At 38.0% G+C, this 25,666-nt stretch overlaps 1 protein-coding gene across 10 annotated transcripts in view; it reads right to left on the minus strand.

The window, feature by feature from the left end:
• The window catches only part of LOC121675414 (activating transcription factor 7 interacting protein), an 88,564-nt gene that overhangs the window by 52,669 nt on the left and 10,229 nt on the right, over positions 1–25,666 (minus strand). The window contains exon 1 of one of the 10 annotated variants that reach the window (XM_042050876.1): positions 18,206–18,564. The exons of 8 other annotated variants lie outside the window; for them this stretch is intronic. The gene's annotated coding sequence lies outside the window, so the exon portion shown is untranslated. Of the gene's footprint in view, positions 1–2,282; positions 2,843–18,205; positions 18,565–25,666 lie in introns of those variants that run through there. One more of the 10 variants, XM_042050877.1, reaches the window with a different exon arrangement.

Raw genomic sequence — 25,666 nt, forward strand, 5'->3', positions numbered from 1 at the left:
TGTAATAGAATGCTGATCATCATACTCACATTCCATGCATATAAACCCCTATAACCACACATGCTGTTACAGATTTTTATCTTGTAAAGTCAATTTGGAAAAAAAAAATCAGGCTTGGCTAACCTCGAAAAATTCCAAGAACTCCTAAGAGGTGACCCGCTAGTGAGAGTCCTGAGATAGCACAGAGAATAGGGCCTCTGCATCAAAATTACAATAGGCAAGTAGTTCGATCTCCCAGACTGGAGTGTTTTCTTTTATAGGCATTACCCAGAATTTACAAAATATATTACAAAATTCTCAATCTTACTTTTCCTATGACCAGAAAATACACCAACAGATTAATGCAACATTCACAGATGTCTTAAAATCAAATTTGTAAGTGCATCACTTGAATAACCATATAACTTAAAATAAATTAATATTTTCTGTCCTAATTTTCTTAGTCATCTAAGCAGTTTATCAGTAATATTTTTAACAATAGAGTAAGACAAAGAAAATAAAAGACACTTCTTTTTACATTTGCCAGGAAAAGTACCCTTAAAAAATTCAAACATTAGAATCCCTTTATATTGATGCATCTATAGTTTTTTATTAAAAAAACCAAAATTAGATGAACAAACTCAAATTGCTAGTATATTTTAAAATTATGTTTACTTTTTCTGTTAGGATATTATCTGAAATCTAGTTAAAAACAAAGCAATAACATAGTTCTAGAGAGAACCTGTAGGAAATACAGGCTTCTCAAAATTCTGTTGTTAAATGGTTATGTGAGTAACTCATACATATTTTCCCACTCAATCCCACAGTCATCTGCAACCAAAGAATATTTGATCCAAGCTACCAAAAAATAGTCAATAAAAACTACTGTGACAAAATAGTAAGCATAGATGAGATGAACCAGTGTTTTTGGTTCATCTTTTAACAACGAAATATCTTGTACCAGGACAGACCGGTCTCAAGAGCGTTTCCAGCCATACCCACAAGGGAGCACAGTGCAGCCAAAGAACAGATCTCATGAGAGAGCTGAGTGAAAGAGAAACAAATCAATTGGTAACCAGTCCAGACGGGCTTGGTCACACCACTGTAAGCCAATCAGCCACCATCTGATAAATGCTGGTTTCCAGTCTTTCAAAGGGGCAAGGTGCAGCCCTTCAGAGAGCAACAGAGTAAGTTATATGAATTCAGTCTTGCACTAAATAAAACATTATCAAGCTACTAGTACTCTAAATGAATGTATTTTGGTAGTCCCTTTTTATACTTAACACAAAGTTGAAGTTTCATTTGTTAAACACTTCCCTCATCTGATGCTTGGGTGTTTTCTTTTTTTACTCATCATGTGACCAAGTCACAAGGAGAAAACCAATGGCCCAGGCACCAAGCCAACGGAAGAGCACCTTTTATTTCAAAGAAAGGCTTTTGTGTGCATCAGCACAAAATAACTCCTGCATGTTGGCTTTGGGCTGATTTTTTTGTTTTGATTTTATTTAAGTCAATAATTTTGACAGACCAACAGACACATTATGTTCATTTCTTTAGATACAGAAACTTCCTTTTTCATTTTAAGCTTGAAAAGAATACCTATTTAGTCATGTGAGACATGAATACATCATTAGACACCTCCCTCCAAAATCTTAAATTTTTCTCTTGACGAAATGTGTGCTAAATGGCACAAAATGTGTCAGCGCAGCTAGGAATATGGGAAGGTCTCTTTTCTGAGCCAATTAAAAAGTTTTCCCTCTACTTATTTTTTTATTATTCTTACTCTCTAAAGAGACCGCAGCTCTAAAGCAAGAAAGGACTGTATTAGCTGGTATGGATCAGCCTATGGTCATGTGCTCAGGTAAGCAGCCCATGCGCTGCTTGAAATGATAAGCCAATCAGCGAGGAGCTGCCTGAATCCTGCCTAGTGACAGGCAGCAGACAAAGGGAAGGTCATGGGAAAACGGGGGGGGGGGGGGGGGGGGGAGAGGGAAAAGCTGCAATCTAAACAATAGTGCACAATGGGGTTTGCATAACATCATGGGTCTAGAACAGCACCAGCAAAGGGCTCCTGGCGGGCACGCAGCACTAGCCAAAAGTGCCGCAACCATGAAACATCTGCCAAAGCACAAGAGCTAGATGGAGGAAGTGAAGTTCACTGATCATGAACATCAGTAGTCAAATGTGCAAGCCTACTTAAAATGAAGCAAAGGCAAATCAAAGAAAGTGAAGCAGCAAATTGTCATGAGTAATGTGTTCTAGATGGAGAGTTCCAGAGAATGAAAGTGGTGAATAAAACCTACCTTTTAAGTAGTGGTTCATAAAAAGCAGTTTTCAGTTGAAATCCTTCATAGCAATTTTGATATAAGTTGTCAGAAATTTAAAAACTATTTTCAAAGAAAAAACAAAATACTGTTTTTGACCAGTTCTTATAGAAGACGTGCTAAAATAATACGCCACTAATTTGGTTTTCTACCACTAAAACAAATCTGCTGATCTGGCTGAATGGAATACACACCACCAGCCTAGTGAGCTCCACATACAACTGTACCTTTGTTTTTAAACGTAATAAACAAAACAGAGGTCACATCATTATCATATGTGCAAATAATAGTTGTTCTAGCCCACCACTGACGATTTGAGGTTTTCTCCCTTGTAAGTTAAAGTTATGTTAGTGTTAGCTGAGAGTAAGTAGAAAAACAAGCCATTTTCTAAGAAAAAATTACGTCACCATCCTGCCCTATTTCACCTAGTGAACACACAGCAGAACAAGGTGAGCTGTAAAAAAAACCCCTTCAGCTTATTTGTCCCCGCCGCATGCCGAACTGCGGTTCCCGGTTTGGGGAGCGAGAGGCACGTTCCCCCGCGGCAGAGCCCGGCAGTGTTGCGAGCGCTCCCCAGGGGGCGCCCGCGGGGCCCTGCCGGCCGCAGCCCGCGTCGCGGCGGGACGGACAGGCAGGCGCGCAGCAGCCAATCAGACGGGAGTTCCTTAAATCCTACCCAGCAACAAGCCCCACGCGACAGGCGTCGGGCGCGGGCACGAGCGCGGGGGCGCGCATGAAACGAACGGGATTTTCCAAACGGCGCAATAGAAAGCCAAGGGCTTTCCGTCTGAGACCTGGAGCTGCATAACAGCGCTGGCCCACGAGTGCGGGTGCACAGCCGCGAGAATGAACAGGTGTTTAATGCGCAGGAGCATTTTTAGGCGATCACTGAATTCCTGCGATGTTAAATGTTGAATCCAAAAAACCGCTGAGATCCTACCTGAGTTCAAGTATGGCAGCTGGAAAACTCTCCTTTTTTCGGATTCTATGCAATGCCTCTGCTTTTCTACTATTCTAACAGAAAACTGGTGTTTTGTCATGACTGCAGTATGACTTCTGCCTTGAACGCAGAGGCCAGTCTCCCCCACCCTTGCAGACTGCCTTCTGAAATTCAGCAAAACATTAAGCCCATGTATGTATCTATGCCTAAGAAAAACACCCAACCATATGGTTAAAGTCTTCTTAAACCAGAGTAAACTCACTGTACAGTTTCAAAGAGATTGGTCTTGTTTATTGTATACATGATGGACAGTGCCATGTACAAACTTGAACTATGCTCTTGTTACTTCTGTGTCACAGTAAATTAAGTAGTTATCTTGTGTCTTCTCTACCTCAGGAGGGTAATACCTCCTCTGACATTGGCTCATGAACCTGTTTTTCATACCGAATTTTCAAGGTTTTTTCCCATGAGGCTATGATGCCTTTTGGGAAAAATGGATTCCTCATGGGACAAAAATGACTGACGTGTATTTACATAGCTAAGATATTTCATCTGCTGGTGGCTTTGCAGAATTGTCCTTACATGTTCATCACTTTATGCCTAGATAACTGCATTTTTTGGAACATGGAAGAATGTAAAACAAGTGGTGAGTCTTTCCTAAAAGACTTTTTACAAGCAACTCAAGTCCCTTAGAAACAGCCACTATTTAGCATATGTAGCTTAAGCTGATTCTCCAAGGAGAGTTTTATCTTTTTCTCTATACTGAATTTTAACAGCTACTTACATTATTAAACTAGTCAAACTGTATGACTGGAACTCAGCCAGAGCAACAAGGCTGTGATAATGTTTTCTTACTTCCTGCAAGTGTTAAGAGATTTCAGTTTTTATCAACAACTCAAAACACTAGCTTTCAATTCAGCTGTGAGATCTCCAAACACTAAACAAATCCTGCTGTTTTAAACGGCAGTAACAGCAAAATTCAGCTTTCTTACAGGAAGATTTTTTAGCATAAGCTAAAACACTATCAGGTTTTTTTCATTTTAAAAAAAGATTTACTGAATATGAAGTCGAAATTGTGCATTTTAAGATACATTTGATGAATATTATTATACACAGTCTCAATATATATTACAGTTCCATCTCTGGCATAGGATAAATAGCTTGAATTGCCTTATCATTATCCTTGAATATGAGTGGGACCTAACAATTCTATAAATGTGGTCACTAACTGCCAAAACACATATACAACTAAAAACTTACCCAACTTCTGACATTCCAAACTTAAAACCTGAACAACCTGAATTAATTGTTCATGCACATGCACATCAAAAAATATGAGACAATATGGAAAAAGAAAAATCTTAGAAAAAAGTCAAGATATTCTGATCATGCTGAGGCTTTTCTGGACATCATGAAATATAGTTATTTTTTCCTTTTACAAGGAAATAATATTTATAAACTTAAATGTCTCATTTCCAGTAATTCAACAGGCTACAACTTTGAGAAGGTATCACTAACATGCACATTTGCATCCTCTGTCTTCTGTTAGATAAAATACAGAATAACACCATTGTAATGAAGAAACATATTTACCCTGAATGGTATATTATCTAGACTAGTTCCCATATCACATATGCAACTAGCTGTAGCGATGTAACCTCGGCTTTCCATCTGGCAGCTCAGTGACATCAGAATTCAGAGGTGAGCTGCCTGATGCTGACAAAGCTCCCAAGAGTCGCTTCTCAAACGCCAGAAGAAGCAGAGGCAAAAAGAAAATTTGCAGCAAAAAAGGCGATGCTGCATTGAAATATTACTGTTTGGCACACATGTAAGTGCCTTCTATGAGGTTTTTTTTCTTTTTGCAAAGATTGCATTTTCTCAGTAACAAAAAAGCAAGTTTACAATGGAACTAAACCAGCAGTCGGTAAGGTGGCTGTTGGAATGGTTATCAATATTTCCCCTGGGGAAGACACCATTTCTCAGCAGGGGCAACGCACCTGCTGCCTTGCCCGCACCAGACCTGCCCCGCACAGGCGCAGCACACGGATGCAAGGGGCACGTCTCCAGGGAGCGAGGAAACCAGTTCTTCCATAAATACTCATTCAGCTGAAGCCTGGTGGGGAGATGTGCGAGGCAGGGAGGCTATTTCCCGTTTCCCACATGAAAGGATGAGTTTTCTTTCAGTGAGTGTCTGAGGCAGGCCAATGCAGCACTTTGGCAGCCATCTTGTCCTCTCATCAGCTCCCTACCCGATGGCGGGGACTGCCAGAGAGTTGCATTCCCGCTCGGGATTGGTTGCCACAGAGCTGCTTTGCACAAACCAAATCCGCCTGGCAACAGGCTAAAAATAGCCAGCGCTGCTGCTGGGAGCGGCACCGCGGCGGGGAGGGAGCACGGCTCGGCCAACGCGAGGGGCCAAGGCACGCGCTGCCATCCTACTGTGGCATTGCATGCGGGCACGGCACGCTGAACTCCCTCAGAGTTTCGGTAGGGCTTTTGAAATGACAAAAATAAATTCTGATGTAATTCTCTTTCCAAATCAAAACATAAACTATTAAAATATGCACACTATCTTCTTTTCAACTCCCGTTCCTAAGCAAGCTGGAACAGAAACCACCTTTCTTACTCTTAACACCCCATGTCAGTTTGGTGAGATGGCAATGCAATAATCCACAACACCCATAACAAATGTCACCTAATCCTTACTAGATGTGGACTCTTACACGAAGTTCTTCTTGACTCCTGAGTTACCCCTTGTTAATCACACCTCACCAGAAACACACCTGTACAATTCCTCCACTCGAAACTAAAGACTGTGTGGGATTTCGAAGGGCAAGCAGGATAAACCAAGAAAAAAAATCTGTAAATAGAGAAAGCATCTTGAGAATGAAATTTAAATACAAAATGAAGTTAGTAAAGTGCAAAATTTTAAAGATATTATGTACATACATGTTCTGTGATAGTAACTCCAGCAATAATCTGGGTGTCCATCATTTTACAACTTTATCCTACAAAACAGAAGTTTCATTTTCAGCAGTACTGAACTGCCAGCTTCTGACTGCAGCAGAAGCAAGTAAAGACATTTCCACATCTTTCTATTCAACGCGTCTGTCCTCAGGTTTCTGTTTCATGGTTAAAGGCAGGTGAAAGCCAACATCGTAAGATGAATGAAGCGCCAGGTGCATGCAGGACATGTACAGCTATCTAACCCAGCTCTTAGGCAGCCTGAAACGTGCCATCTGATACGTAGAACATACATAAGCACTGCTGGTATGAAAAAAGGTATTTTCTGTAATACTATCACAATTAAAGGAGAGAAGGAGAAAAGTGACCAAAGCAGGTGGTTAGTCACACTGACCACTGAAGACAGTTGGTATCTTTTGAATGACTCAACAAAACAGAATCACAAAAATTAACCAGACATCCCAATAGGAAGTAAGTGAAGTAAGACAAAAATTTGCATATAAAAAAGCTAAAAAGAAAATTAGGGGGAAAACTCCACCATCACCACCACCAAACAAACCAAAACACACGAAGTTTTTGTAAAAGCTAGAGTTTACCCTAACTTTATTACCTGTACCTAGTGTTAGGACTATTTGTCACAAGTATTCTTTTAACGAGAAGTAACTTATTGCATAGATGTTAATTAGCTACCCCTAATGCATTTTACTAGAAGTTGTGTCCCCTACCACAATACATTTTTTCATTTATCAGAGGCTAAATGTTTTCCAAAGGAAACTGATGTTGTGGAATGATGGGAACTAGAAAATGCCAACCTAATATTCTATTCATTACTAGATACAGAGGGAAAAAAAAAAAAAAAAAAAGGCACATTTTCAGTACTGGTAGCACACTGTATTAATATGCTAAGGATCCTAGATAACGCAGGTAATTCATGTTTTTACAATTATAAACAGACACTTTCTAATAAAGTTTTATGGTAGTCAATTTCTTACTGTACAAAACATGAAACCAGAGTAAGACTTACTTACTCTAGTAAAAGTATATAATGGCAGATTAAATTCTCTTGGGTCAGTGGGTGGACAATGATTTTTCTGTATTTGCTCTTAGGCAAAGATTTGTCACATCTCACACTTGTAAAGGCGTGTAACAAAAATTACCCAAAGTGTCACCCAAATTGTCCTTCAAACGTTTCACAATTGACTATGTAAGCAACCATTGCACGGATGATTCTTCAACTTCAGCATGTCTAGAACAAGCTCTGCAGACACAGATTGCCAGATTTAATTCTTTGCTAAGCTGTTCAAGGAACAGGAAGCAGAAAGTAAAGAAACCTACAACGATTTCTTTATATAGTTCCAATCATAGAAATAAATGATAATAAAAATAGAACTAGCTTTGAAAGGGGCTTTGATGACAAAAAGTAGCCTGAAAGGGCACCAGTTCTTACTGTAGTCTTCCTTTCTAGAACCTTTGACACACCCACCTACTCACCATACTTGCTGCACAGCCAGCAGACTTACAATCTCACTGTATGCCATTTACCTGACTTCTTAGGAGACCAAATGCAATATCCTAGATTTAATTGTTACCATATAAGAGATACTCTTTTCTCATCACTATCTTCTTGCCACACTTCTAAATTCAGTACCAGTAGAAATAAATTTTGAAATGATGTCACACTAGTTTTAAGTGGCATAGTTGTATTGATCTGCATCAGCAGCACCTGAAGCAACAAAGCACAGTATGTTAATTTCTGAGGTGCTGACTTACACCTAATGCTAATAATTCTTGTCAACTCACATACTCTGAAAAACAAAGATATCTGAATAAAAGCAAAGGAGGATGAGAGTCATGTCCTGAAAGTAATTACTCAGTTGATGGGAAAATCCTTTTTTACCAGGGAGAAGCTAAAGTTTGGCTGAAATCAGTTGGTAGGTAAAGAATCAGGAAAACGAAGAACTTCTGTGTCAATATAGGACAGACACTTTTTTTTTTTTTTTACAGCAAGACAATGATTCACTGAAACAACCTACCCAAAGGATGTGGCAAAATCCCCATCACTAGAGGTTTCAAGATGCAAGTGGACAGGATGCCAGATAATCTCATCTAGGCTCTCTTTCCCAAGAAAGGCCAGCCATATCATGTGATATTTCAAGGTCCTTTCCAACTGAAGATATTCTATTAACTTAGCTGTACAACTGACTTAATTACCAGAAGATCAGTATTAGCTGTCAGATATTAAAACCCCTCTAAAATGGGACTTTTAAAGGTGGTCAGATGACTACTCCCCCAGTCTTCTGAAAAACTGTTACATCTTCAGCAAGAGCAGCAATTGCACAGCTAAGAAGGTACCTTTCAAGAGAAGCAATCTTCTACTAATAAGCTGTCATTAAAAAACACAAAAAACCCTTCTCTTGAATATATTATATACATAGACACATTTTATATACTTCATGTATTTTGTATTTATATAGATACATATGGTTGAGGAAGACATGATCATCTGGCTTACAGTAAGAAAAGTCTAAAATGGTAATTAGGTTGTGAACTCAAGGATCTAGGTTTATTTGCATAGGATTTTAAATGTAATTTTTGTATATGGAAGCTAAAAAACATATGGAAACAGTAGACCATCAGGCTGAAATAAGCATAAGTGAGCTTATCTTTGAGGCAATTTTCTCCCAGAAAAACAAATTCATCTTGTTTGCTATCTCTGGTTAGATAGGCAAAAAAAATTTCATACGACTAAAGTAAGACTGTTTCTGAAACTTAATTTCTCATTCATATAAGACAGACTTCTGTCACACCTGAGATATGAATTCTGAGCACCTCACTTCCCATTCTTTGGTCAACCAGCAGAATTAATGCTTCATTTTGCATCTTTTTCTTTAATTCATTTTTTTGATTGTTTGCTCTTCTGACATGGCGATATAAACTATTCGGTAAATACTGCTGCTAAAAATATAGAGAAATAAAGACATTGCAAAGAGTATCAAGTGTCACAGGCTCTTACAAAGTTATATTCAACTTTTATTTATGAATATCCATAATAACAGCATAGACAAACAGCATGTCAAATAAAAACTGCCATGAATGTCTTTGTTTTAAGGGCAAGGTACACTGCAAGGCCCAAGAATCCCATTTTAGAAGGGGAAGGTTATTTTCAGAAGTCCAAACTAGGGGACGCCAAGCAATGGACAAAGTCTTAAGTGCCTATGAAAAACATAACACTTTTTTGGGTGGGTTTTTTAATTCAAAGAATTCAAGTGAAAAAAATTAGGATAAACTTGAAATGCAATGCAATACAACACATTTTTTGTATAAGCTCCTCATACCTACAAAACTTGATTAAAATGAGCACTCTTAAAATTCCCACAAATTTAAACTGTGTTTTCATACGTAGGTTTTAACAGTCACAACCCATCTTCCACCTGCAAAATTTCATTTTGAAGAATGTTCAAAACAGTTCACAACAACTTAGAAGTCAGATGTCAAAATATGGTGCAAGAAGGAAAAATACTGAAACCAATTTATATTATTCAGATATAATGAAATACTTTTTTCTCCCCGTTCTGCAACTGCAGCCCATGCACAATTAATCCAGTATAATCCCACATCAAACTGTGAAGACAAGTCAAGGAACAGGAAAACAGGAGTTTATTGCTATTATAAAATATAAGAACAAAATAAGTATTTCGTAGAAAGTCTTGTATCTCACTAGAAAAATATCAATTTGCAAAATAAGTTTTATTGCCAGGTTTTTGTTTCCCATCCCTGATGAAGGTAGTTTAAAGGCTCACCAAAATGTGGAATAAATAGGTATAAAATTTCATAAAGAAAAGTAATTTTTTTAGAAATACTGCTTCAGACAGACTCACTTTATAGCAGCAGTGCTGCTGTAAACATTCCGTGTATTCATCTGTGGCTACCAGAGACCACCACAGTTGCTAAGCAACATCTTAGTTTCATCTCAATTTTGATATTTACCATTTTGGCATATTCATTGGAACCATACTTATTCTTTAAAAAACCTCATCTCATTCCATTCCTTTCACAACTGTTTTATGAAATGCAATCAAATGGATTTCTCAGGGGGAAAAGGGGGGGGAGGGTGGGGAAGCTTCCTTTTTCTTATACTTTTTAAAGTACCCATGTGTAGATAAAATATCTTAGAATATTTGCATGTGACAAGAAACAGTCACCATAGTGCTATAGAAACCCCAGTGAGTTTCACCAATTATCTTGCCTTTTCTGATTTCTGGTTTCTCCACTTAGGTTATAAGCAAGGACAGGAAGTAGAGAATTTCATACTAACAGGAACATAAAAAAATCCACACCAAGAGCAATTAGCATATTATCTAGATTTATTCTACAACGGAGTAAAATGCTACTCTGATAATGAGATTGAACCCCCTCAGTCAAAGAATGTGACACATGAGCCCATACACCTTCTTCCATCTTACAAAAAAAAGGACCAATATAAACGACCTTCAGTGACTCTACCAATACACTGGCATCAAGCAGCAGATTTCACAGTGGAAGGAAAAGAAAAAAGATTGCAAAAATCCATGCAGTCAACATATTTCTGTGGATAATATTGCTATGAGGTTACTGCTCCTTGAGAGACTGCCCACACTGACTGTCATCTAATCCAGAGGGGTTTCCTATGTAACAAGATGGCATCCTATGCCCTGGACAGGTACTCTGCACATTTTGCATACAGTAATAATGTTCAAAAGGGGCAACAAGCTTTTCAGAACTCTAGCAGAATAAGCACCACCACTGCTATTCAGTAGCATCTTAAACAGTTTAATCAATATCCATACACAGAGTCCCAGTCTCATAAACGCTCTCCTGTCCTTATTAAGTAGCACTTAAGCATTAAGAAATACTCCTCAATGTCTTCTTAAAGGGTTCTGTTACATTAACTATATACTATGACATCTCCCTTTGGATTAAGCAAGGATTGAGGAAGAAAGAGGAGAGGATGAAATGCTAATAATTAGGTGTAGGCTCTAGGGATGAGAACTGTAAATAGCTATGTTTTTATGAAATACTAAATAAGTGGAATCATGCATGCACTTCAGGCAACAGCTCTTCACGTCATTACCTTAAAATGACCAAGGAAAAAAGCAAGTGCTTAATTAACCACTGGAAATAGGAGATGACAAACCTAATGTTACACAGATATCTCAAAGATGTAGAGTAAAAAACCAATTATCTAAAAGCAATTCAGCTATTGGACCTTCTCATCTTGCAATATGAATCTTAATAAAAGGGAGTCAATTAGCAAGTGCTGTATCACTTTAGCTGCCAAGTACTATCATTTATCTTTTGTGTTGTGGGATGACCAAATGCCAACAGCCATATCTGTAGCAAAACCCCAGTACTAGGAATATGAAGTATTTTCTGTGCATTACAGCTTCTTGTTAATATTACAGAGGAATATGAACTTCTAAACATAAGAAACTGAAATGAAAATCTGTAGTCTGAAGGCATTTCTTTTCCATCACCATTGAAGAATCCATCTTTGTGTTTCCTCAGTTTCTTAGTATAAGATCCTTGAAGAAGAAAGCAGGAAAGTTATATGCAAAATGTCCTCTTTACCACATCAGTCAGCAAGTTCTCACACTAGGTTTCTTAGATGATACAAAAGCAAAATAAAAAGGAAGATTGAAGAGATGTTCCATATAATCAATAAAGACCTCTGTCTTTAAGATGCTACAGGCTTCAAATGAGATCAACTTACACTTCCCAAAATGTTTCTTGTGTCTATTTACTAATGAACCCAATGAGGCTTGCCATTATGTACGATGCACAAGTAATTCTGGAAAGCTTTCCTGCCTTTAAACTTCACATCTAGGGTGACAGGTTTTAATTTTTTTTCCTGATTAATTTTTTTCAAAGCCACCATAAGCCCCAGTTTGCAGTTACTCAGCACCATCACCTCTGCATGGTTGCTGGCAGCGAATGTGTGGATGGAAGTCAGCCAGCAGCGTTTTGTTCATGCTGACTATTGAGATCATACACACTAGCCTAGTGAACCAGTGTTTAGGATGCCAGAAAAAACAGGTCTAGAGACACCTCCAATGCCAGTGTCGCATTCCTAAGGGGAAAGGATGGAAGTGAACAAAAGCAAAACACATTTCTTCTAGTAATGAGGCCATTGTTTTGCTTGCTAATGCAAGTTTTCAAAAATAAAGAAGACAATACTACAAATTCGTGAAGCATTGAGAGTCTGCACAGAACATCAAACTAGCATTCACAGTATTATACAAAACCAAAAAAAGGAGCTGCAAGTTTACCTCTACTGATACATTATTTGGCAATGATTTTGCCAGAACAGTCCATAAAAAAGTTTTTGAGCCTGGTTCTAAAAAACAGTGGCCAGTCTGTAGCGATACTGCCAGCACATTCATAAGTTGATAGTACTTGGTCTGTAAAAGACTTCTTCTGTGAAGAACTCCAAGCATTTCTACAAAGAACATCCTTAATTTTACTATTCTGTGAGGCAGAAAGCAGCTGATGAAGCAACAATCCAGTAATACCATTTCACAAACACAGAAATACATTAATAATTTATACAGCTATTTTAAACTGCTTGCCTTCCCAAATTTCATTAAAAATCGTATGGAGAAAAATGCATCTGCACAGTCACTCAGGACGACCAATTTACAAGAAACTCTGTTTCATTTGCCTAGGAAGTTTCCCAAATGCGACCCAGAGTTAGATGCCAGAAGCACACTGTAAGAATTATACTTAAAAATGCCTCCATTGATAAAATGTATAAAAGCCTCAAAGGAAAGCATCTTAAATTTTGACTATTTAAGGTTTGCTGTAATAAGTCAACCTGCAGAAAGGTTCCACCCAGAAACCTTTATCATCAAATGGAACACACTTCCATAGTCTGTCTTTTGCCTGGTGAGCTAGCAAGCCACAATGCTTGCTTGCTTCCTGGAGAGGACATGCTGCAATTTCACCTCATCCAAAAAATCAAAGGCTAGATTTCTCTTTGAATGAGTGAGGACATCACTATACATCCTTTTTTCATGTGCTGGCGCATAACATCGCTGAACTGTTTCCTGATAATTTTTCAGACTAACTACAGACTCTCCTGATGAATTTACATGCATGACCACCTCTCCCAAGTTTGCATTTGTGATCATAAAACTATTTTATTCACATACCCCCAAGGTGAATATGACCAGGTCATAATCATGTGTCACCATGGGGCTTGGGGAAGAATTTTTCTACATAATCAAACACTGAGGAAAGGGCAACAGAAGCTATAGAACTGGCTCACTTCCTGAGAATCCTTCTAATCCATTTTCTCTGGAAGCTGGTACTAGCTTCTTTAAAATCATGTACAATTCCAGTGAGAACTCTCTGCACAAGAACCTACTGATCCTTGAAAGGACATCAGAAAGAACTGCTGTCAAACGTAATAGCTGCCATTAGGACAGCACAAAATTCCGCATCACAGATCAGCTGATCTTTCCAAAGAAAAACTCTTGTTTAGATCTTCTCAGAATAGCTAAAGTATGCTTCACCCTTCTCTCTGTGGGGTTGCTGATGGAGAACACAAGGGACCTCTTCCCCTCCCATCCCAGAACTGATGGAGCACAGGCCTATACTGCAGCTGATAGCTACGTTTGTACTGCTCACAGTTTTAAATGCTGCTCTCTTTGATTATACCCCCTCCCCTCCACCACCAAAACCCACAACAACAACAAAAGAAATAAAAACACCACCACAGCAAACCCACAAAGCAGATTTAAGTACAAAAGGAACACATCACATAAGGTGCAATTTTAGGGCAGGTCTGACCACTAATTAAGAAAAGAAAAAACCACAACAAAAGAGACACAACTGTAAATAAGAACAAGATAAGGTCACTGACTGCCTGGCATTAGGATAATTGAATATTACCGTGTGTTTTACTTTTCTCAACCATAAAGGTTTTCATTCAACAGTTAAAAGTTTTGCTGCATGGAGATTAAGCTTTGCCCACTGTCCTTTCAGAAGGGAGGAGATGGAGGAAAACAACTTAAGTATCCAAAATCATTGCAGCACCTCTGGTGAAAAATAACAAACTGCTAGAATTAAGGAAGACACCATAAAACATGACAACAAAAAGAATAGTTTCTAGGCTCATCAGACCACTAAATGTCCTTAGCCATCCATTTGCTGAAACCAAAAAGGCACTTGGCTTGTTGGTTAACTTAGATTCATCTGGCTACAAGCCACAAGATGAGACAGTCCAGAAATTATTCTTGGGGAAGAGAGCTAGACAACTTTTGTGAGTTATCACCACCAAGTCAAACTAGCAATAAAGGTTGTACCAAACCCTGCTATGTAACTGTATACAATATCAGAAATTTGGATTACATGGAAGATTTCATGAGCACATTATCCCATCTAACCAGCTGCAGAGCTGCCATAGTAGGCAAGCCATACATCAGTTGTTCCAAATCCACGTCTCATTAAATTTCATAGGTTGGCCATTCTTTTAAGCCTGTCTTCAAATCAAAGTGAGATGTCTTTCTGGAAGGAGACAATAAAATTTCTCCTCTTCATTTACTCACTAACAGTAAAATTATTTTAAAAACCCCCAAAACCCCAATAACCTAACTGGCATTCATAGAGAAGAAGAAGACAGACAGTTTTCAGAGATGCACAGCACACTGACAAGAGGAAACAGATTCGGCTTGCAGCAAGAGAAATTCCACAGCAGATACAGAGAACAGTTCTTCACTACAAGGGTGGGCAAACACTGAAACAGCCTGTCCACAGTGGTTGTGGAAGGCTCCTCAGGGAACCAGTCATGGCACCGAGAATACAAAATGCATTTGGATAACCGAGTCAGACATGTGGTGTGATTCCTGGGTCCTGTGCAGTGTGAGGAGTTGGACTTGATGATCTTTGTGGGTCCCTTCAACTCAAAAATTCTTGATTCACCCTTGGCAAACCCTGCAGCAACCTGGTCTAATTTTGAAGTTAACCTCCTCTGAACAAGGTGTCAGACCAGAAGACCTGCAGAGGTCCCTTCCAACCTAAATTATCAGCTTAACTTTAAAATTACTTACAATTTTATTGTTGAGCCAGAGTGATTCTTGTGCTTTTTGCTAGGACTCCTAATTTTTCAACATTGTAAAAAACCAATACAGACAGCAGGACTGCAAGCTCTACTGATACAAATTTCACATCATCAACATTTAGTATCACCCATGAACATCTCTTTATAAAGAGTATGACTTCCTTTCTTTCTCTGTATGCAACAGAATTTCAGTCTCTCCGCATTACCTGTCTATTTTGGGCTTTAGCTAACTATTTTGTCTGTGTGATCCCCACCTACTTCCAGGGCAAAGTGTCCTGTCAAGCAGGTATGTTTTGTGCTGAATGGTCTACAGATGTACAAATCAGATTTTGGTGTGCAAGGCTAATACATCTATTGTAATAAATCTAATAAACGGTGTTTGGGTGTCACTAAGCAAATGATCCTGATGACTCTGTCAGAGTTAATCTTTCCATCCTCTATAAGTTAACAGAAAGTAACTATTTTACAATACCAATCACAAACTTTACTTGGAGCATGATTGCTACCCTCTCTCCTTCAAAAGCTTTAAAAATCAATTTAGTGTTTTGTTGATATAGGGCTTGGGATGGGGAAGTTGTTATTTAAGGAAAAGACTGTATCAAGGAGTAACCACATTATAGATATTGGGTATTTACACTAAGGAACTTTGTTCTAAAACAAATTATACTAGCATATCCTTTTTATAATAGTGTTTCAGCAATTAAACCACCTCCACGTTAATTGAAATAATATTCTTTCACGTTCACTTGCACACTGTTACCCTCCACTATTTTTCTCCAGACCTTTCTAAAAAGTCTTCAGGGTCTTCCACAATTCCTATTTTATATTGAGTTACTGGGGGGAAAATCTCAGAAAAGTATTCTCAGCCAATTCTTTTAAAACTCCTGGATGCAGATTACAAAGACCTGCTTATAGCCTTTGCTAAGAAATACCTATCATGGAGTCTTTAGTATCTTCCTTGTAACTTCAAGGTTTCTTGAAGTTGAAAAAAACTTGAGTTACTTACATGACCTTATACTATAATCTCACTTTTATCAAAATAACCCCAAAATATTTACTGTAACCTGCCTTTTTTTCTTTCACTATGATTCTGTTATCATTATCACCTATATTACAGTTAGAATTCTCAATTTTTAACAAATCTCACATTCGTTATCCTTTGCTTTACCAGTCAAGGTTTTCCTCTCAGGAACATTTTATTTTAATCAGTTTTCTACATTCTTCATGCCCCACTCAATGCCACTTCTCCTCTACCATCCTCACACTCACACTTCATAGAAAGGAGGGAGGGGCCCTAAACTGCTTCCTTCATATAGCAATGAAAGCAAGACCGATTCTAATGGAATTTGGCATTTACGGAAAACTTTATAATTGTTAACGGTGATTTCTAGTGTAATTTATTTGGGGAAATCTACCATATACCTGCGTTTGAACTCTCTCACACACACGCCCATTTTTGTGCTTTTTGTAGTCTGGACATGCATATAACCAGACTTCTAAATGACAAGCAAAATTCTGTCCATATCAAATCTTATGTTAGCACTGCAAAGTTATTGAAGGTTTCAAAGTGTATGAGCTAACTACAAACTGCAACTCATTTGGCCCATATTGTAGGTATGCAGCATTTTTCTCTGCCATATGAATGCAGAAGTTTACCTTTCTCTGTTACTGTTAAATTCCCCCCTCTGCAATGTCAACCAGTTACAGTTCTCTTTCCTAGCATATTTACTCTATAAGCCTTAATTCCCAGGCCATTTCAGAATGCCTCCAGTATTTTCAGTATCTACCACTGCCATTTTAAGCTCTAATAATCCATCTGCCTACTTTGTTCTTTTACCTCTTTAGTTTCATTCTCTTCATTAATCTTTTTTTTCCGTCAACCAAAGCAGGCCTGTCTACTTCCAGTTCCACACCCTATCTCGAGCTGATGTCTGCCTTTAAGTGGCCATGTTTTGTTGGCTTGTTCATGCATCTCCAGTTACCTCTTTTCTCTGGGTCAGTGGCCTTCCTTATCCAGTAATTTTCTTTTACCATCTCTCTTTTCCAGTCTTCCACCCTGTCACTACTTCAACTTATAAAATAGAAACAACACAAATATATTGGTGCAGAACTAGCACATCTGCCCCATACAACCATTTCATGCATTACATGCATAACCACAATAGACCATATTATGTAATTAGCAATACTTAAATTGTTTAAATTTGCAGCTCTAAGTCAAGGTTATTGTTTTTTGGGGGGGAGGATCATAAAAATACCATACTCTGATCTATTTCCCTACTTACAAAAACAACTATTTAAAATGCGTATATAGGCTTTTAAGAAGGTATTTATACTAAAATATACACAGACAACAATTCAGTATCCAATTATTTTAACAGCTTTGTAATCTCAACCGGAAGAGAATTCAAACTACAACCAGGATCACGAAGATCCTTCGTAACACCATGAAGCTGAAACACAATTGGTAGATTCAGCTTTGTCAACTCCACACCCTTTCCAGGGTAAACTCTCACTATTGCTAAGCCTCCATGTTCATCACCTGGTGTCACTACAGAGACAAAAATAACACAATAGGAAAACACTAGAGGTTTGAATCAAACAAAAGCAGTAACATCACCAACAAAAATGACATACTCAAATTTCCAATGTTTTTTAACTACTTAGTTTTACTAAATTAAACATTTTACAATAATTTCTAGGTAACACTCTCCCTAAAAACAGTAAGCCCAAAATAATTATAGCCAGAACAAATGACTTCTGGGCTTCCCAGAAAAAGCCACTTACATTCAAATTTAATTCCTGGCATTATGCCAAAGTGGGGGGTATGGGCACCTGAGTGAAAAATTAACTTCAAAGTCCTCTAAAACATGAATGCAGAAAAGGAGTTGATTTTCTTACCTGACAAGAAGATGGCACGTGCAAAATGAGCTTCCTCCTCTGAGTAAGCCACTGACATGCAGCTCATTTGCATAAGTATTATGAGCTACAAGTAGACTTCCAGGTCGGCCATCTTGATACTAAGATCTTGTTTTGTTTACATAACAGCATGAGTACTGGTTTTTAGCCAGCCTGAGCTATGCTGTTATAGCTCCCAGCTAGTAGCCTACATCTGTTCGTTAAAGCCTGCTGGAATTCCTACTTCTCCACATAAATAGCTGTATGTGTCAGAGTGCCCCTGCAGCTCACTGAGCATGCCACAGCCTCTAAGGAAACTGTTGCAACTGCAAGTGCCTCCAGTTGTACTCTTTGTACTGCCTTCTGTGCTGCCAACTATTAGTGCTGCAGCAACTACGTGCAGTGAAGTACCTCCCACATACCACACAGTAGTACCAACAAGCATAGATTTATTACAGTGCAGCGCAAGATAACACACTGAAAAAGAAAAAAAAAAATCAAGCTGAAATTTCCTCAGTATTTTCACTTACTAGCAGTCTAATTACACCTAGATTCCTTTGTACATCTTTTCACATTCATCGATGTTGCTTTTTCTGTCCAGAAACCAGAGTGCTCCTGCAACCTGTGTGAAGGAGAAGTCCATGACACATGTTAGCTGCTGCCGACACGGAGCCAGACTGCAGTTACAGCTAGCTGGCGCCAGTAAAAATTTACATAAAGGGGCCTCATTTCAAGACTAAACTGCAGCAGGATATTGCTGAGCAAAGCCTTCCCCCTCCCCATGGGTTCTAGAATATACTTTTCTAGGTATTTGTTTACTAATAATCCAGATCCGTGTCAAAAGTCAAGTGCTGCTCTCATTGTCCATATAAATGAAAACTGACAATAGCATCTGCAAAATAAATTTCACCTTGCAGCCTGTTTCAAGTAGAATGCTACACACACTGTTCATGGTCATTCTCTAGTAATAGAAGTAAAACAGAAGTAAAACACCAGAAAAACTGCACAATGCTCAGCAGCCAGGTATTCTTAACCTAGTATTTCCAGTATTTTGCAAATTTCTAACAACAAATAAATACTAATTCCAAGTAAAAAAAATTCATTTTTAACCTAATACTGACAAGTAACATGTCTGACCACTTAATTTGTTGTCTCTATTTCACATTTAATTTTTCGTAATTAGTTAGATGTACGAGAAAAAAAAAAAGAGGATCTCTCAACCAGAACTATCTTTTCAAGTACCTCTAAGGTACAGTGACAGGCAGTGGCAGAAGCTTGGATTTCAGCCTCACTTTGACTTCTACCAGCTAATTTAAAAATTCCTACCTTTTTCCTTCCAGTCAAACTCCAATTAAATAAATGCTTAAGTTACATTTTACAAATACTTATTCTAAAAGTCACTGTAGTTTTTTTGGGGAAAGAAAAAAGAAACCAGGCTTTAAGTGCGTGTGTGTGTATGTGTGTGTAAAGGATGAATAATTCACCAATACCTTTTCCCCCCTCATGTGCTGCCTTACAACAACTCTTAGAGCATGAAAAAAACAATGCAAATAAGTACACTATTTATTATACTAGGTATAAACACAAATTCGTGAAACCTTAAATAAAATCAAGTTTGGCTTGCTACACATCTAGCAATATTCAGCTATAGTTACAGCCTGGCACCATTTATTGAAAAAGCAAAGTGATGAAGACAGGGATGCTTGTTGATTTGAACATGGCAAAGGTAGAGCATCTCAGGACCAGAAGAGCCTGCTTTACACCCCGGCCTCTTCCAGTTCCCTGCATTGTTCCTCTTTACAATGCCAACAGTGGCAAGGCTTATACAGTCGAATTATATGTCCCATTTTCTGCTGCAAGCATTATTTACTTATGTATGGCTGGTTCTAGGTCATTTGAGCATAACACAATATGCTCACCTGTAACGTCAAAAAAATACTATTTTTGTGTCTGAAAATATTTAGCAATGCAAATTACTCCTCATTTCTTGTTATAATTTATCCTCACCTTTTGCATCCAAAATCCTAGAGTGATTTGTAAGGGAAAGCTAATTATTTTTCCAGAATGATTGTCACATTAAAATGACAATCATTAACAACCCTTTTACGTTAGCTGTATTTTTTGACTTGCCTTACTTTCAGACTGATTTATGTATGCTAGCACATCGAAGCACATACAGAATACATCTTTCAGTGATGCTGTTGTCATCTGCAGAATGAATCATTGGATTAATAGCTTCTGAGATTTTTAAAAGGAAAAGGCGCCAGTGCTACTTAAAAAAAAAATTTGAAAACCCCTTGGATTTCCCAAATAGAGCCATATCCCTACCCTTGCCCAAGCTCTATAGCCTTATGCATGAACACCTGAATAATAGCATGGTTCTCAACACAGAAAAACACATACTGCAAAGTAAGAGCCTTGCAGCATTTTCTGTTCCGGGCTCCAGTCCGCTATGGGAGCTCCATGCCAGAACTTGCCGGCAGCCCCGCGGGCGAGCTCTGCATCTGCAGTCTGCGGGAAGCACCACCCCGCTTCCAGAACGTTCCGGCAGTCACCCGCACCCCCTCGCTGTGCTTTCCTGCCTGCGCCTTCCTCCCTGTCACACCCCTGGCTATGACAAAGCTCAGTTTCAGACACAAAACGTTTTCACAGAGAGGAGGAGCAATTGGCTTAGCAGTTAGAAACGCACCAACTCGGTTACACAAGGCAGAGGGGGCGGCCTTGGGCCGGGCTGAGCCCCAGACCAGCGGCAGTCTCTGTCTGCCACACACAGGGCTGGCGGCCAACCCCAAGTAAAGCACAGGGACCCCTCAGCAGCCTCCAAAGTAGGGGACTGGGGCGGGATTTTTTTGTTTCCAGTTTCGGCTTTTTTTTTTTTTTTCTTGGACGGGGCGGGGTGGGGGAGAGTGGTTTGTTTTGTTTTTAATATGAGATTCTAACCTGAGAGAACAAACCATAGTTATTAATCATAATTCTCCAGTGACTGCCACTACAGAAAAAGCCAAAAGGTCTGCCTGCCTTTCCCATGTTTTACCCACGTCGGTGGAAACACCTAAAAGCTATTATTGTGACTTTGCCTTCTCAGAACCAGTTCTCTACCTCCAGCATGTGAACGACTTCCTTATCTCTCACGAGAAGTGACCTTAAAGCACAGATGTTGCAGTCAAAAGTAGTAAGACCTGCTGTGTTCAAAATAAGTACTGTTAACTATATGGATTCAATAGGTATTAATCAAAGACAATATCTTAAAATGTCGGTTCAGTTCTCTCAAAATAGGTAGAGAAAAAAGTCACACAAAATGATTCCCCAAGTCACAGTTTTAAATATTAAAGCATTTAATTGACAGAGTTTGTCTGAAACAAAAGGAAAAAAAAAAACCAAAAACCCAACCATGATGAAATCTGTCACTAGTACCTTGATCCAAAAAAACCAAAACAAACCAACAAAAGAGAAAAACAAACCCCAAACAAGAAAAAACACCCACGACAGAGCAAATGAAAATGAAAGGCCCTGAGCCTTCTGTAAGCAACACACAGAAGTCCAAAACATCCCTTTCCCTGCCTTTTCTTCTCCAAAACACAAACCAGATCAAATTACTATTCACTTAAGAATGAGCTAAAACTTAAGTAGTTCCCAAAATTTTCTCACATTAGTGTTTGAAAGACACAGAAAATTATGTACATTTCTGAAATGGAGAACTGTCTATCAATCCATTATCTTAGCTGCTATGGTTTATTTGAAGATATTTTACAACAGAAACCTGAATCAGCAGAAAGAACAGGAAAGGCAGGAAAGGGGGGGAGGAAGGACTGACAATATTTGTATCCGCTTTTCTATTGTAAAGGAGAGGTGAAAAAGTGTCTAAACCGGGTAAATTCCAGGCTGTAACAGTCTAATACATTGCACTCCCTTTCTTCTAGAAATGGAAAATCCTCAGTATGAGTATCCTTATCAACTTCAAAACCCCCACATTTTGCTCACTGAAATTTACATGAAGAATTTTGTTATTTATTAAACAGCTGACTGATTTCAATCTGAAAATCAAGATGATGGAAGAAAGTAAAAAATTTGGTTTACTTGTAATTCCTTCAAAGACAATACGTGCTTGAAAAAAATCTGCTGTATTTTGTATCTAAAAAATAAAGGTCTAATTCAACTGTGTAATAAATACTTAATCATGTTACGACTGTTAAGATTCCAAACAGTTCTAAGAATTTGGTAACTGTTTATTTCCACCTGAAGAATCAAACAAGTCAGCTATTTTAAAGTGATTTCCATACATTAAACAGTACTGCATTCATTCCACAGTCCATTCCAGTCCATTTCAAGTCCTGCCTGAAATCGTTTGCACCCAAAATTTCTACCAAACTATAAGCTGAAGCTGTGCAAATTATTAGACAATTTTAGGAGGAACATAAAAAATAATCAAGCCATGTTAGAATGCTTCCAAGCAACTATGATTTAGTCATGAAAAACTATCCATATAGTTGGTGCACGAATGAAAATAAAATCACAGAAAAATTCTCCTTTTATAGTACAACATTTGCAAGGGTGGAGGAAGGGAATCTATACACGTTTTCAGAGTAAACGATCGGTTTTCTTTTGGAATTTGTATTTCTCTTGGAAAATCATGTAGATTTGAGACTACTACCCTATTAGAAATTTATTTAACTCTTGAGAGTCTATCCTTCAAGTTTACCTATCCAGCAGTACAACCCTCATTTTTCTAGAACACACAGACACGGGAACACTGAGCACAGTCTGACAACACATCCTGCATTAAAACTGTATAGCATTCAATTCAGCTTAAGTTATTACTTCATTACACACATCTAATTCAACTCATGAACAGCTAATTTATGTATTTAATAAAAGTGATGGGGAGAAGGAAGTGTTTCAGCATCCACTCAAATACCTTGTTCCTGTGCACATAAATTGGTGGTTTTCATTTTCTTTTTTGATTATTAACACCCAAACTACTAGCACCATGGGAGTGAAGAGAGAAGAGGCTATGCTTTCAGCTACTAGTGCTACCATAAAAAAAGCATTATAATATACTTGGATTTCTGAAAATGGGAATGTATCCCATTTGCAAAACAGGTTTCAAAACCTACCATACTTTTAGCATTCCAACAGGTACTTCAGGAGAGAAAAAAAACCCAAAAAAACCCCCAAACCACACTACCCATGCAGTTCATCCAACAAAACACTACTGCTCCCTGCTGGGCCAGTCATTTTGTACAGCGTTTCTGAAAATGGGTGTTCAAAATGGCCTGTTAAAAAGCAAAGGAAACCAAAACCAAAGGGAAGGGGAAATACAGAGACAAGGGCTTTTCTCTGAGCTCTTGCAACTTTTCTGTAAAACGGGAGTAAGCTTACTCAGCTCACAGGAAAAAAAAAAAAAAAAAAGACAATGGGCAACAAAAAGTCACTAAAAGCACTATATCAAAGACATGGTCTGAAAATACAGTATTTTACTCAAATGTAATACATCTAAAAAACCATTCCCTACAGTGATTGCCGAAAATATTCTGCTTTTCATGCTCCCATTTAAAGAGAAGTTCAACAGAGAAATCTTAAATCAACAAAACAAATTGCACAGGATAACTTTTATATGCCTGCTGTTTTCTTTAAAAAAGCCACCAACCAAAAAACCCAACCCCCAAAAAACCAACAAACCGCCACAGGATGTGTATGGTAAAGTATGTTTTAAACATAAAATTTCATCCTCTCCAGAAATTATAGTGTAGGAGTTTGGTGATTTCAAAGAACGAAATGTTTCTACTTCCTGTAGACAATATGAATTATTAATATCTGGAACTAATCAACAATAACTGACTAAAAAAACGCACAAACACAAACCTCAGTAATCGTTTATAAGATTGGGGTCAGGATGACAGACTGTCTTGCAATAAACCAGAAAGATTATTGTTTCACTACATTATTAATCTACATTCATTAGATGAGATAAAGGTATGGCAAAATATCACATTTTATCAAGACAAATGTATTTAATTAGTATTTGCGGTTTGAATTTTCAGACATTTGAAAGTACCCAAATGTTCCCAGGACCTTAACTATCTTACCCAATCAAAAAAATCCTCTATGAACTAAAATTTGCTGTGAATCAAATTCACTAAACAAAGTTCCACTATCAATAAAAATAATAAAACTACCTGCTTTTCATCACCACCACTAACCACACATTTGCATTACTCTTATCTTACCTAAAGCAGAAAAATTTTATAACCAATTACTTAAAAATTTACTGCTCATTGAAGTCACCAATCCATTTCACCTTAAAAATTCTGTATACTGAGTTTATTTCTTTTTATCAAATGAACAAAATAAACATGGAGAAATTACGTGTTCTGAGAATCTGACGTGCACTGTCTGCACAGAATATTTTACGTCTTTACAGTGTGTTGCCATTAACTGTACAAGACAGTATATGCGGATATTTAAAACTAACTTAACCAAGTGCTTTGTTAACAGATTATACCGAAAGCACCAAATTAATGTGCAGACATTCTGAGGAAGAACTGAACCTTTTGGCATTAGACTAGCTTTCTCATCCCTAGCACTAAGTTCAACTTCAGCCAGAAAATTACTATGAGCAGCATACACACTGATGAGTTACCCAGCTTGACTGCTGCTCCCGATATGTTCCTGGAGAACTTGAAGAAATTCCCTGTTTCATTACTCTTGGTTTAACTTAGGTGCAACTTAAGAACCCATGAAGACCTGAACTAAGTGTAAGACAGAACAAGAAAATTAAATATACACTCATTAAAAAAAATGCCTTCTTTCTTCTTTTCTGTTGTTCAACGCCCCAGTGGAAAAAAGTTGCGCGTTACTTTTCTCCTACCCTCATCTCCCTTGACACAGACAGCACCTTTTAATGTGTTTTAAGGATAACAGCAAGGTCCCCAACCAATACCATACAGCGAAAAACACGAGGCCATGTAAAACCTAGCACTTTGAAACTCAGCTTTCAATTAAGTTATACAAAAGAAACAATGATGGATCTCTAAACCTCCATCTTCTCATTTGTAGTAATTCCATAGAATTTGTAGCATTATTCCTGAGTAGCAAGTAAGTGCTACTTGCAAAACAGTTAACAATTTATATAATCATTGATTTTCTAATGTAGTTATATAGGCATTGTAATTATTTACCACCAGAAAAGTTACACATTGAAAAAATGATAATCAAATCTAATTACTTGGTTGCAAAAATTTAAGTATGTAAAGAGTTTGTTTCATGTTTCAGTTAAAGTATGAGGCAAGCATTTGAGAAAGGGACAGCACAGAATGAGAGCTCTTGTGGCCTGGTAAGAAGGTAAGCCGAAATAAAGTAATTTGATTAGCAGAACAAATATGATATTTGACCTGGCTTGTCCCACCTAATCTATCCTGTAACTGAGACAAGATAGAGATCTGTGAATTAATTCAGTAAGAAAGG

This window comes from Corvus kubaryi, unplaced genomic scaffold, assembly GCF_017639235.1.
Source record: "Corvus kubaryi isolate FWS band 111438036 unplaced genomic scaffold, C.kubaryi_AGA036_p1.0 74, whole genome shotgun sequence".
NCBI lineage: Eukaryota > Metazoa > Chordata > Aves > Passeriformes > Corvidae > Corvus > Corvus kubaryi.